General features: G+C 42.9%; 1 pseudogene; it reads left to right on the top strand.

Moving 5' to 3' along the window:
* The first annotated feature begins 9,651 nt into the window (after positions 1 to 9,651).
* Positions 9,652 to 9,777, top strand: LOC129689219 (small nucleolar RNA SNORA17; annotated as a pseudogene).
* The last annotated feature ends 1,092 nt before the right edge of the window (positions 9,778 to 10,869 follow it).

Genomic DNA, 10,869 nt, shown 5'->3' with positions numbered 1-10,869 from the left:
CTTGCAAAATTCTTAGGTCCTTTATAGTAAGAGCCACTGTTGTGATGAAGCTCAAGTAGAAGCCTCAGACACCGTGCTTTCCCAGCTAGATTTTACAAATAAAACACACTACTGTACCCCAGGAAAAAAAATGGAAGCGATTAATACTGCCTTTAACTGTCTCAGTATGAGCTGGCTGTGGTGGCACATGCCTGTAAGCCCCGCCCTCCAGAGATGGAAAGAAGGAAATAAGAAATTTAAGGCCAGTGTCATTCGTGTAACAAGTCTGAGCCCAACCTAGGATACATGAGACTCAAAAAGCACAATAACTAAAGAAAACTTAAGATCTCATCATGACCTCAAGGGCGGTCTATTTCATTTTTTCCATTTAACTCACCAGTCTGACCCCTCCAAAAATTCAGACATCTCCCAGAGGACATCAAACAGGTGCCACCAAATTCAGCCCCGGTTGTAGCATTTCTGCCAAATGTGGTACTTTATCTGAAGTCAAATGAACATGGTTTTGATTATGCTGCGCAAGAGCTGGTGAAGGTGATATTTTCTACCCCATTCGGAAGAAGTGAAAGAAACAGCTCATTTTCACTTTCAAACAGGAACCACATTGACACAGCTTGTCACACTGAGCAGTGTTAACTCTCCTAAGCTCTGTCCCACCACAATTTTAAGGAGGTGGAATCTACTGGGGATTTTCAAAATCTCCATTATGTCAGTGATGTCATGATTATTGGTCATTTTATTGTCTTTCCCTCTGAAGCTATTTTTGGCTGAAGAAGAATATGCAGGTCTCATGTCTGAAGTCTCTGCTCTGAAGTCTATTTGCCTGTTGTAACCTCCCCTCTCAGGAGTTAAACTGGTTATTCTCCTGATACCTCAGAATAACAAGTTTTATATCCATGTTTCTGCTTTCATCTTCTTCCCATGCATCCCAAGGCCTTCCAATTTTGTACCCTGCCACAATTTCAAGCCATTTCATTCTCATAGACCCAATATGAATGACGATGAGCATGCCCTTATTGCCACAACAGATGAGAAAATTTCAGGTGTACAGCTAAATTTCTATAGTTAGCCTTTTTTTATTTTCCTATTAGAAGAACAAGTTAAGTCCAGTCAAGGCCCCGGCCAGGAGACAGCTGCCAGGAATTTAGCCAAGGCAGACCATCATGGTTTATCCAAATAAGGTTCCTGGAAGGAGCCTTCAGATATAAGCCTATAACCACAGCTAGATGCCATGTACAGCACAAACGGAAAGGCAATGGCCACTCGATCTGGACAGGGATGGGAAAATCTGTACAAAGCTGGACAGAAATTATGCCAACTACACCCTGCTTCCCCCGTTGATAAGTCAGAGTGTGGTGCATGTTAAGTTAGCGTAAGTAAATCCCTACAGCTTCTTACTAATACATACATTTGTGCGTGAGTGTGCCTGATCCTGCATACCATATAACTACACACCATTTCCCCAGTGATCTGAATGTCCTTATTCTTTCTATAGATACTACTGAGGGTCTCATCATTTTTCTACTCAGGTACTTGGAGGTTTTCTTGGATACTGTAGTTGATAATCTACTCTGCTCTATCCATCATTGCCTATGTGGTGCTTTCTGCACAGAAGGTGTTCACTGATATTAGGGTTAGACACATGGATTAATTAGTTGTGTTTGAGAAGGCTCATTCTAACACAGGATAAATATTGGGATACAGAAAACAAGCTGAAGCCAGGGATCTGGGGTAAGAGGCCAGAGTGGGTGATGGTAGGTAACAGAGATGGGTTTTTGAAGGTAAGGACACTGATACATAATTAGGTTTAGATGGGCAGGTAGCTGAGCGTTTTTTGATGAAAACAGTCATATGACGCCAACCATGTGTAAGTATCCGTTATGTACTTGGATAAGATGAGGTAAGATGGGCTCAGTCTTTATATGTGGAGAGGTCACTGAAATTATGTGGGTTGAGAACTGCTAATCCCAGACAAGACTCTGAGGCCTGAAGTCGGAGAATTAGATAAAAAACCAAGAGTACACAGGGTCAGGGCTCTGATAGGAGCAGAGAGTTCCCTCTGTAGATGATGTATGATATAAAACATTTTTATTTCAATTCATAAATTGTCTGCATGAAATGGCCCCAAATATTCATTGCAGGTACATATTGGAAGAATAATAAATTTTGTGAGACTGTTCTGACCTTCAAGGACTGTGAGCCATTCAGGGGTACGCACGTCAATAGGCATAATATACAGCAGCTTATTTCCCACCAACAGTGAATAATGACCGTGGATTGATTACAAATTATCTGAGTGGACGGAAGAAATGAACAATACCAGCCGTGAATTTGCGTAGGTATTTTATCCTTTTAGCCTCTAAGTGTGTGTAGCTCTAACCCTTTGGTGAGGTGTGAAGTCAGAAGAGGCATTACCCCTTTGAAAGCATCCACTGTATTTTCTGGATCATGGCCAGGACCCAGTACACTATCTACCCACGGAGCTCAAAGAAAGATAACTGGAAGAGCAGTCTTAATTGTGGTCAAAGGGGTACAAATCCCTCCAGTTAGAGCAGCAATGCCAGGCAAGTAGGCCAGAGTGACGCTTGAAGCAAAGCCACCAACAGAAAAGCCACTGCACGGTCACACCTTTAGAAACCAGAAAAAGGACCCATGGGTGGGGAAGCAGCATATCCATTCAGTGGCCCAGCATGAGGGTTAGGAGGAAAGCAGATGAGACCAAGATAGGATTAATGTGAAGACATAGTCAAGGCTTAGGAATAGGCCCAGTAGCTTAAGGACCTGCAACTTCAGATCAAAGAAAGGCCAGAAGCATAGTTGCATCTGCCATTCCAGATACAGAAAGACTCCAGGAAAGGAGCCAGAGTACTAATTCATCTTGGAGTCTCTGTCTCCATTCCCCATGCCCTACCTCGACCCCTGGGAGACTCATTGTCCTGTGGGTGTCACTGACTGTGACCAGTGTAGCCTTTTCTCTTTGTCTTGTAGGCTATAATCACTGTCAAGGAGTAGGTGTAGGTGACATATTTGTAAGCACCTAATGGGATGTTAAGTGGTAGGCATCCCTCGATATAATTAGATAAGTAAACAAGTGAATAGACTAACAGCATGGTAGCTGAAAACCAAGGTCATTTAGAAGTGTTTCTGATTAAAGGGGGAAGTATGGAAGACTTTCCCTTTTCTTTTCATTTACCTTTAATTTTTTCTCCTCGCAGGTTAAAGCTGACTCCACATCCTAAGGGACCAGCACAAGCCATCAGCTTAAATGATGTCCCTGATAGCTCTGTGGATCAATAGTTATATAGACCTATTCCTCATCTGAGCTCTGTCAGGGCCCAAATTATACACTGTACATGAAAACCACCTCCTGGATTTACTGCCCTTGCACCCCCCAGCCATGGCAGGTGGCTTATTGCTCTGCTTGTATTTCTTTTACGCTTTAACTAAGCCTTTGCTACTGACTCCTCAGCTTTTCCAAAGGGGCAGAACACCAATTAGGCGAGGCATTGTCCCTTCCAGTAGACAGTAATGATTTCCTAGACTTCTAAAGGAATTCTTTAATCCCTGTTCTCCGAAATCTTTATGTGAAAACATACACATTTGGCAGAGCTTGTAATAGCATGCAGAATCAGACAAGAGTTGAGCTGTGTATAGTGCAGTGTTTAGGATGCTGTGAGGGTAATTCCATAGCACCAGCACCATCAGAATTTATGGGAAAGTAGCTGGCAAATGAGATGCTCTGATTCTGGTGTGTCGTGGTGACCTCACCCACCTCTCTGTGCCTGGTCCCTCCTCTCTGAAATGGGATTCCTCCACTGCATCAGCTAATGGAAAGAATATTAACCTAAATCAAATCGAGCACATGCAAACATCTCATCCTCTTGGGAGAGTGAAGGAGTCCTATAAATTCTATGTTCTATTATTATTTCACTTTTCCATAGCTCAGATTGATCTGGACTCATGAATCACTTTACAACAAAGTGAACATGAGCTCTATTGAGCTCTTTTTGAGCTTCCCAATCTCCCAATTGTGTCAGGTGTCGAGAATTATAGCTCCTGAATGAACACATGAAGCAGAGCTGTGAGGTATAGAAACCAATGCTTTACTGTGGTTAAGAGACAACATGGCACAATTTTCTAACCAGGGCAAAAAGGTACACAGGGTGAGCTCAGTGGCCACATTGACGATTGACTTTCTTCCCTCAATTATAATTCTCAAACTGGTCACAGCCTGACCCGTTTTGCTTATCTTCCTGTGCATAATATGCCCTTGTGACATTTCTGTTTATTCAATCACAATAATAACTACTGCTTTAATCATTTAAAATTAATAAATGAAATATCACATCATGTTGGTCCAAATGGGATTTCAACACACAGATGCCCCATGCCTCTTGCTGTTATTCTATTCTACCTAACGCTCTATTACTTCCCAACCCAGACAAAACCTGGCTTCTATAGAATCTGCTATGGACACTAAGAAAAAGTGAGACACACCTCAATGTCAAACATAATCTTAATTAGCTATTTTTATTGACCCAACCTTTCCACACCACAGTATCGTTAGATGTCACACTTCTTAGCTCATCATCCCCAACATGTATTCAGCTAATTGTAAACATTTTAATACCTTCTCTAGGCCCAACTCAGCTATAAAACTGTGTGGAAATAGTCATGTTTTTCTATGTCCAGACCTAGTCTTGTAATCATGAGCACAGGTCACTTTCTAAGTGTTTGATTTAATTGGCATTCAATTTTACAGTCTTTACAAGAGGACAAATCGCAGAATTTCATTGACTCACCTGCTGTAAGACAGAAAGATTCTTGCCACTGCAACTCATGGAGGGTCTGCACAGTTATTTTCCCAGAACTCTCTGAAGTTGCCTGGAGGCCTGGAGGTCTATGTTGGCCCACCTGACCTCTTCTGTACTTCTCAAAAGGTACCAGTATATTTTGGGGCTTCATTTGTTAAAAATACTCCCTTTTCTCATACCTCTCAGAATTGTTGTTTGGCTCAGATAAATAGAATAACTAATAGGTAGACGTAAAATTTACCATGCCTCTAATATAAAGTACCTTGAAATTTTAAGTCTGTTGTTAATGAAAATAATATTAAATTAATGTTTTATTCTATTTTATTTTATTTCAAATCTGAATGGCCAGCTCTTCTATAACACCAGTATATAAGCTTCTCCCATTTGCCCTCTGCATGCAAAACATTTCAATTTCCTAACTGTAGTTCAGTCATCAGAATGGAATATCATTTATCATCTGGATACACTTGTGGTCACTGATAACCCAGACCAATCGAACATCATCTCTAAGTTTCTTACTCTGCTCAATAGCTACAGCACTGCACTTTTGAAGCTAGAAAATGCTCAGAGTTACTCATGCACACAATATGACTTATGAAGTAATCTTGGTCCTGAGGTCTGGTCTTAAACTATAGTAAGTACTGTTTAGTTCTGACCTTTCTGGATTCAGTCCACAAGAAAAATTATAATAGACCAAAAGAGTGTCCCTGAAACACTCATGGCTTTAGCAATACAGCCTTTAATTTGAATGTGCTTTTCCCCCTGTTGAAAGCTGTAATCATGGTTCATCCCACTTGGCAACAAAACAAAGACCTAGAGGATTTGTAAATCAGTGGATCCTTTAATAAGTATAAAAGATCAAATTTGCATTCTTTATGAGATGGGGTGACACGTGTCATCACCTATTCTGATTTTGAAGCCTTATTAATAGCCAATTTGCAATTGGCCTGATGACCCAAATCACTCATAACCGTGATGGGAAATGCTCTACGGGACAACAGCGGTACCTTCTGCACCCAGGCCAGACAGATGAGGCAAGCTGGGGAGGCAACCCTGACCTGGAAATGCCACCTCTTAATTTCCAGAGATACATCCAAGCTGGGTTTACAAACTGGGGTCATGTGACCTTTCTCATGGCTCTGAAAACAGGCCTCCAGCAACCTGTAGCTTTCTGGAATGGAGAAAGTGTGCACTGAACAGAAATAAACCCAGGGTGCTTAGAGAGTTCGTGCCAGTAATGTGGGTTGCAAAAGCAAGTAATGGGCCCATTAGATCATACGTAATTTCTCGTGTCTGCAGATAAAATATGAAAGTTATCAGTCATACGTATAAGTTAAGAGAGAACTATGAATGCTAAGAATTCTGTTTTTTTTTTTTTTCTTCTCTTCTTTGGATCAGAGCAATGAGGGCATATGCCTAAGCAATGTCAATCCCCAGGGCCAAGAGTGGGTGTGAGGGCTTATAGCATGTCCACAGGCTGCAGTTGTTGTTGTTAAAGCCAATCATCTGTTTCCATCTGACCATGGTGACCATCTTTTAGTTCTGAATTCTGGCAAAGGATAGCTGGCTGCTTAGCAGCCTGTTAAACAGCCATAGAAGCGAAGATAAGGATAAATTTTGTGATGAACATATCCAAAATTAGTTTAGTTTGAAATAATAAGCTCAAGAGAACACTTCAGAGTAGCTTTTCAGGCCGGGTGGCTGGTTTCAAAGAAAAAATAAATCAATGGACATGCTCTTTCTATGCTCAGGTTCTATTTTTGTCAGCGTGCAACTTCCAAAGCCGTCATGGAAGTCAGCATCATTCTAGGAAGTGAACATAACGGGGTTCATGAGATTCAAGCAGGAGGATTTCATGAGTCAGAGCTAGAAACCATACTTCAGGGTTCTTCATATCCCTCTGACTAGAATACAGAGAATGAAGAAATCGTAGATTCAGTAAGAAGAGTAAATGAGTTAATGAGCACCCAGCAATCTCTGATGCACTCACTTGAGTTTCTAGGTCATGTCTATGGATGGTATTCTGGATCTAGGTGGCTCAAGCTTTTCCCTAAAGAAAAACCCCTCAAGAGCAGAATGATAGGCCAAGAACACTCAGGCCCTATCACAGGCTAATAACTAGTTATTATCCCAAACGTTTTTGATCACCTTCTCTGTCACTAGCCCATTTGAGAATCTGCTTGTTATGTTTTTGTCCAAATTATAGCAACCTTTCCATTTATTAATTGTGACCTGACTTTCCCGACAATATGTGGTAGTCTCAGCCCGGGTGTCTGCCAATAATTTGTAGATGATGAGTAAGTCTATTAGCAGGTTACATTTAGCAGAATTTGAAATTTCATTGTCTTTCAATAAAAACAGGCAGCTGTTTCCAGATGTTGCAAGCCAGCTTTTCTGTCTGGCTGATGTGGTGAATGCAAAGAACATCCTTCAGTACCTCCAAGCATGCAGTACCAGGTGCTTAGGAGGCTGGCATGCTTGCCAGTCAGAGCCTGTGCCGCCGAATATCTTGTCATTGGATGTCTGCAGTGACTTCCTCGTGAGGGAAGACGGTAGGTGACTACTTCTGTGGTTCTTTTGCTGACTTTGGTCACATTTTAACCACAATGCTGCAGCCCTTAGATACTAGAAAGTCTGCAAACATTTGCCAGCAATTCAGTCACACATCTTATTCGAGCAATGCTTTCAGGGAGAGCTAATTGGTGCCAAATCCAAGAACATTCTGTTTGGTTTTCCTGGAATTACTTATCTTAATTTTTTTTTTTAAATCCTAAAGTTCCTTCTATTTAAGTAATGCTTTGAGTGATGATTTAATTTTTGTGGGCATTTGTCAATTATTCCCATCAACTTATCTTCACTAAGTCACTCAGTGTAAGATAGTAATTAGTTGGAGTGAGTGTATTGTTTAGTCTGTAAGGTCTGTGATTATTTTTATACCACATAAGCTTTCCCAGGCTTTCCATAGCTTTGCCAAATGTCTGTCCTTTGTTTTGCTACACTTGGGCCTATTTGCCCATTCACTATTCTGATGCACTTTGTCATTTTTTCTATTGCTATAATAATCCAATAGTGAGTGATATTTTAGACATGGCATGTCATTGGCTACTGAGGTAATGCGTGTTATTGTAATAGTCCAATTATTATGGAGTAGCATATTTGGAGAGTGGGCTATCTTTTTTTAGGTCAGAGAATGGGAAAACTCAAGGCCACCATGAGTATAATTCTTCCAAGCAATCGATGTCATGATTTTTAAGATCTATTAGCTTTTTTAATCTTTCCCTCCCTTTTTTTCTCAAGCAGAACAAAGCTCTCTACCCTTATCCATGTTTCCAGTCATTGCACCTACATATGAACTACATTTGACATCATATCCTTTTCCAGTTCAATAACGAGCTTCTCCTTTCCATGACCAGACTCAGCGTCACCACATTTTATTCACTTAGCCTGGCCAATTTAGATCAAGATAGCTGGGCTTAAAATATGGCTCCCAGTAGTTCTTTGAAATGTTACCTCAGCTTATCAATAGAGAGGTCTGTCTCCAAAGTAATGGTGCACTTCCTGAGTCTTTCTCTAACGTCCTCTCAGCAGCCCAGCTGTAGTAGAAGATGACCAGGTACGTCATCCAGAACACTTTGTACAGTCACAGTTCACTGAGCTCCAGGGCACTTATATCTCTAGTTCCAGACCATCGGGCCCAGCCAGCCACTTGTAACTCTTTCCAGCACGTGTAGCCATTCCTGAGTGAAAGGCCATCAGTCTGCCCACGGACTCACCTCTACCTCTCCTTTCCCTGGCACAGTGACTACTGGGCCGGAAATGAGCTTCTGGGGCCTTTATGGGGCGTTAGAGCCTTACGAAGCAGCTGTGGTACAGCTTACCTCTCCGGCACAAGGACACTGAGCTGGATTTTGAGACGCTTGTAATTAGTATAATTACCTCATTTTGATTGCTGAGGTTAACAACATGGGCAGTACCCAAGTACATTATCATCATCAATTGATGAGGTAGAGTTTTAAAATCTGATTATATGACATGTATTCAGCTATATCACCCTCTGTGTTGCTGTTGGAGAGTTAACTAATGTTTTACTTCTTAAGATGCTTAAAACATTCTCCCATGATACTACTCCAAGTACGAATAACCCTTAAAACAAGCTCCCCAAGCAGTTTACTGTCCACGGGTGTGTTTGTGGGAGTGCTTGTTTTCAAATGCCATCCAAGACAACAACTGATCAGAAGGTTGTCAGCACAGTGAAAAACACCCTTGTGAAGCAGACTGCCCTTAGTGCGGACAAGGCCTAGGTAGCACCCATAAGCAAGTAGCTTTCAGCTGTGGTCCTCCTTCAAGGTCAGTTGCAGCCAAACTTTGAAGTGTTTTTGGCTGTCCCAAGTTAGGGGTAGGTAAACCCTGAAGCAACAGATAAAGGTCAGAGCTGCTACCAAACAATGTACTGATGTCATCCTACCCCAGTGAAGGACTCTTTGACTCAAAAGGTCAGTAGTGGCAAAGTCAAGAGCCCCCGAGTTGTAAAGATTAATGGCAATTGTCAATTTGAGAGATCTAGGATCACTAGGGAAATGAACCTCTGGCATGGGTGTGAGGCGTGTCTAGATTACAGTAATGAGGAGAGACCCATCTTAACTACGGATATGGTGGAGACCAAGAGAAGTAAATCTTCTCTTGGATATTCGAAGAGGTCAAGCTTAAAACAGCTCACCCATCCAAAAATACTCAACAAAGACTTCAAATTTTTCAAACTAATGCTCTACCTATTGAAATATGCTAAAAATTCTCCGTCACCTTGACTTTTCGATTAAACTTAACCATTTTTATTTAAACTTCTGCTTAAAGGGTGCAGGTGTGGCTGCTGTGCCCACCTGTACATCAGCAGGGGGCAGAGAGGAGAAAGGCCATGTCTCTGCTCAGCCCTGACTATCAACAGCTGAATGGTTAGTAGCATAACTTCTCTGGAAAAGAAATAATAAAGCGAGCCTGTGATAACCTCTAGGAGGCCCAGGCAGGGAGCTAGTCCAAATCAACAACCAGTCTGGGACCTCAAAGACCTGGATCAGGAGTGAGGGGGTAGACCATGTCCCCAGATGAACCCTTCCCGGTGTCATAATGTATGAGTGGGGCATAGACTCTTGAGATCATTCCTGAGACCCTGAAATGACCCCAGACACTCTGAGGCCCCAAGGGGCCACTAAAAGGAGCAACTACGTGATGGGGAAATGGAAGAGAAAGAGAAGTATGTGTGTACAGTGAAGAGAGGCAGAACTGGAGACCCGAGGGTAGTGAGTACAGCCTGATTTGAGTTGCCGTTGATGTCACCTGGGACCGTGGTGGAGTTCTGGCTTATTCGGCCACCAGGGGCCATGTCTGGGTCATTGACCTTGCAGCAGCAGAGATCTGATACCTCCAGAGGCCAGGCAGATGCCCCTGGTCTGGGCTGCCACCCAGAAACATGTTGATGTCTGAGGACTGTACAGAACTGACTTTACCTTTCACCCGGGCATTGAGGAAGAGCTGGCCCTGGGGCCACGAGAGCTGACTCCACCCCTAGCCAGCTGCAATACTCAGTAGAGCAGGCCCCAAACGTTTTTGGAAATTTGGGTAATCCAGCCCCAGGATATGAGCATGGAAGAACGGGCTTGGCCACTCATCTCCTGCACAGGGTCAAGGAAAAGGGAGAGATACCCTCCTTACCCTTCATCCCGCACCATGTGTGGCAGGTGGGAGGCCTGGCCCTAGAGTCATGAGAGCAAGAGAGTGGCCCCTGTCCCTCACCATTTGCAGCACTTGGGGGAGCGGGCCCTGCACCTAGCATGGGCAGCACAGGAGAGCTAGACCTGGATGTGGGAATCGCAGGTGAGCTAGCCCTTAGAGCATAAGCCCAGGAGACCCAGCCCTGTCTCTTCTCTGCTGCAGTAGGCAGGGGAAAGACACCACCCTCTTCCCTCTTGTCTCTCACCACCTATGGCAGAGCTGGCCCCAGGGTCATGAGAGTGGAAGAACTGACCATGCTCCTCACCGGATGCAATACTCAGGAGAGTAGACC

This window comes from Psammomys obesus, unplaced genomic scaffold (genome assembly GCF_907164565.1).
Source record: "Psammomys obesus unplaced genomic scaffold, mPsaObe1.curated_primary_1811, whole genome shotgun sequence".
NCBI lineage: Eukaryota > Metazoa > Chordata > Mammalia > Rodentia > Muridae > Psammomys > Psammomys obesus.
Note: the sequence above shows the minus strand (reverse complement) of the source record. Positions and strands in the feature narration are given on the sequence as shown.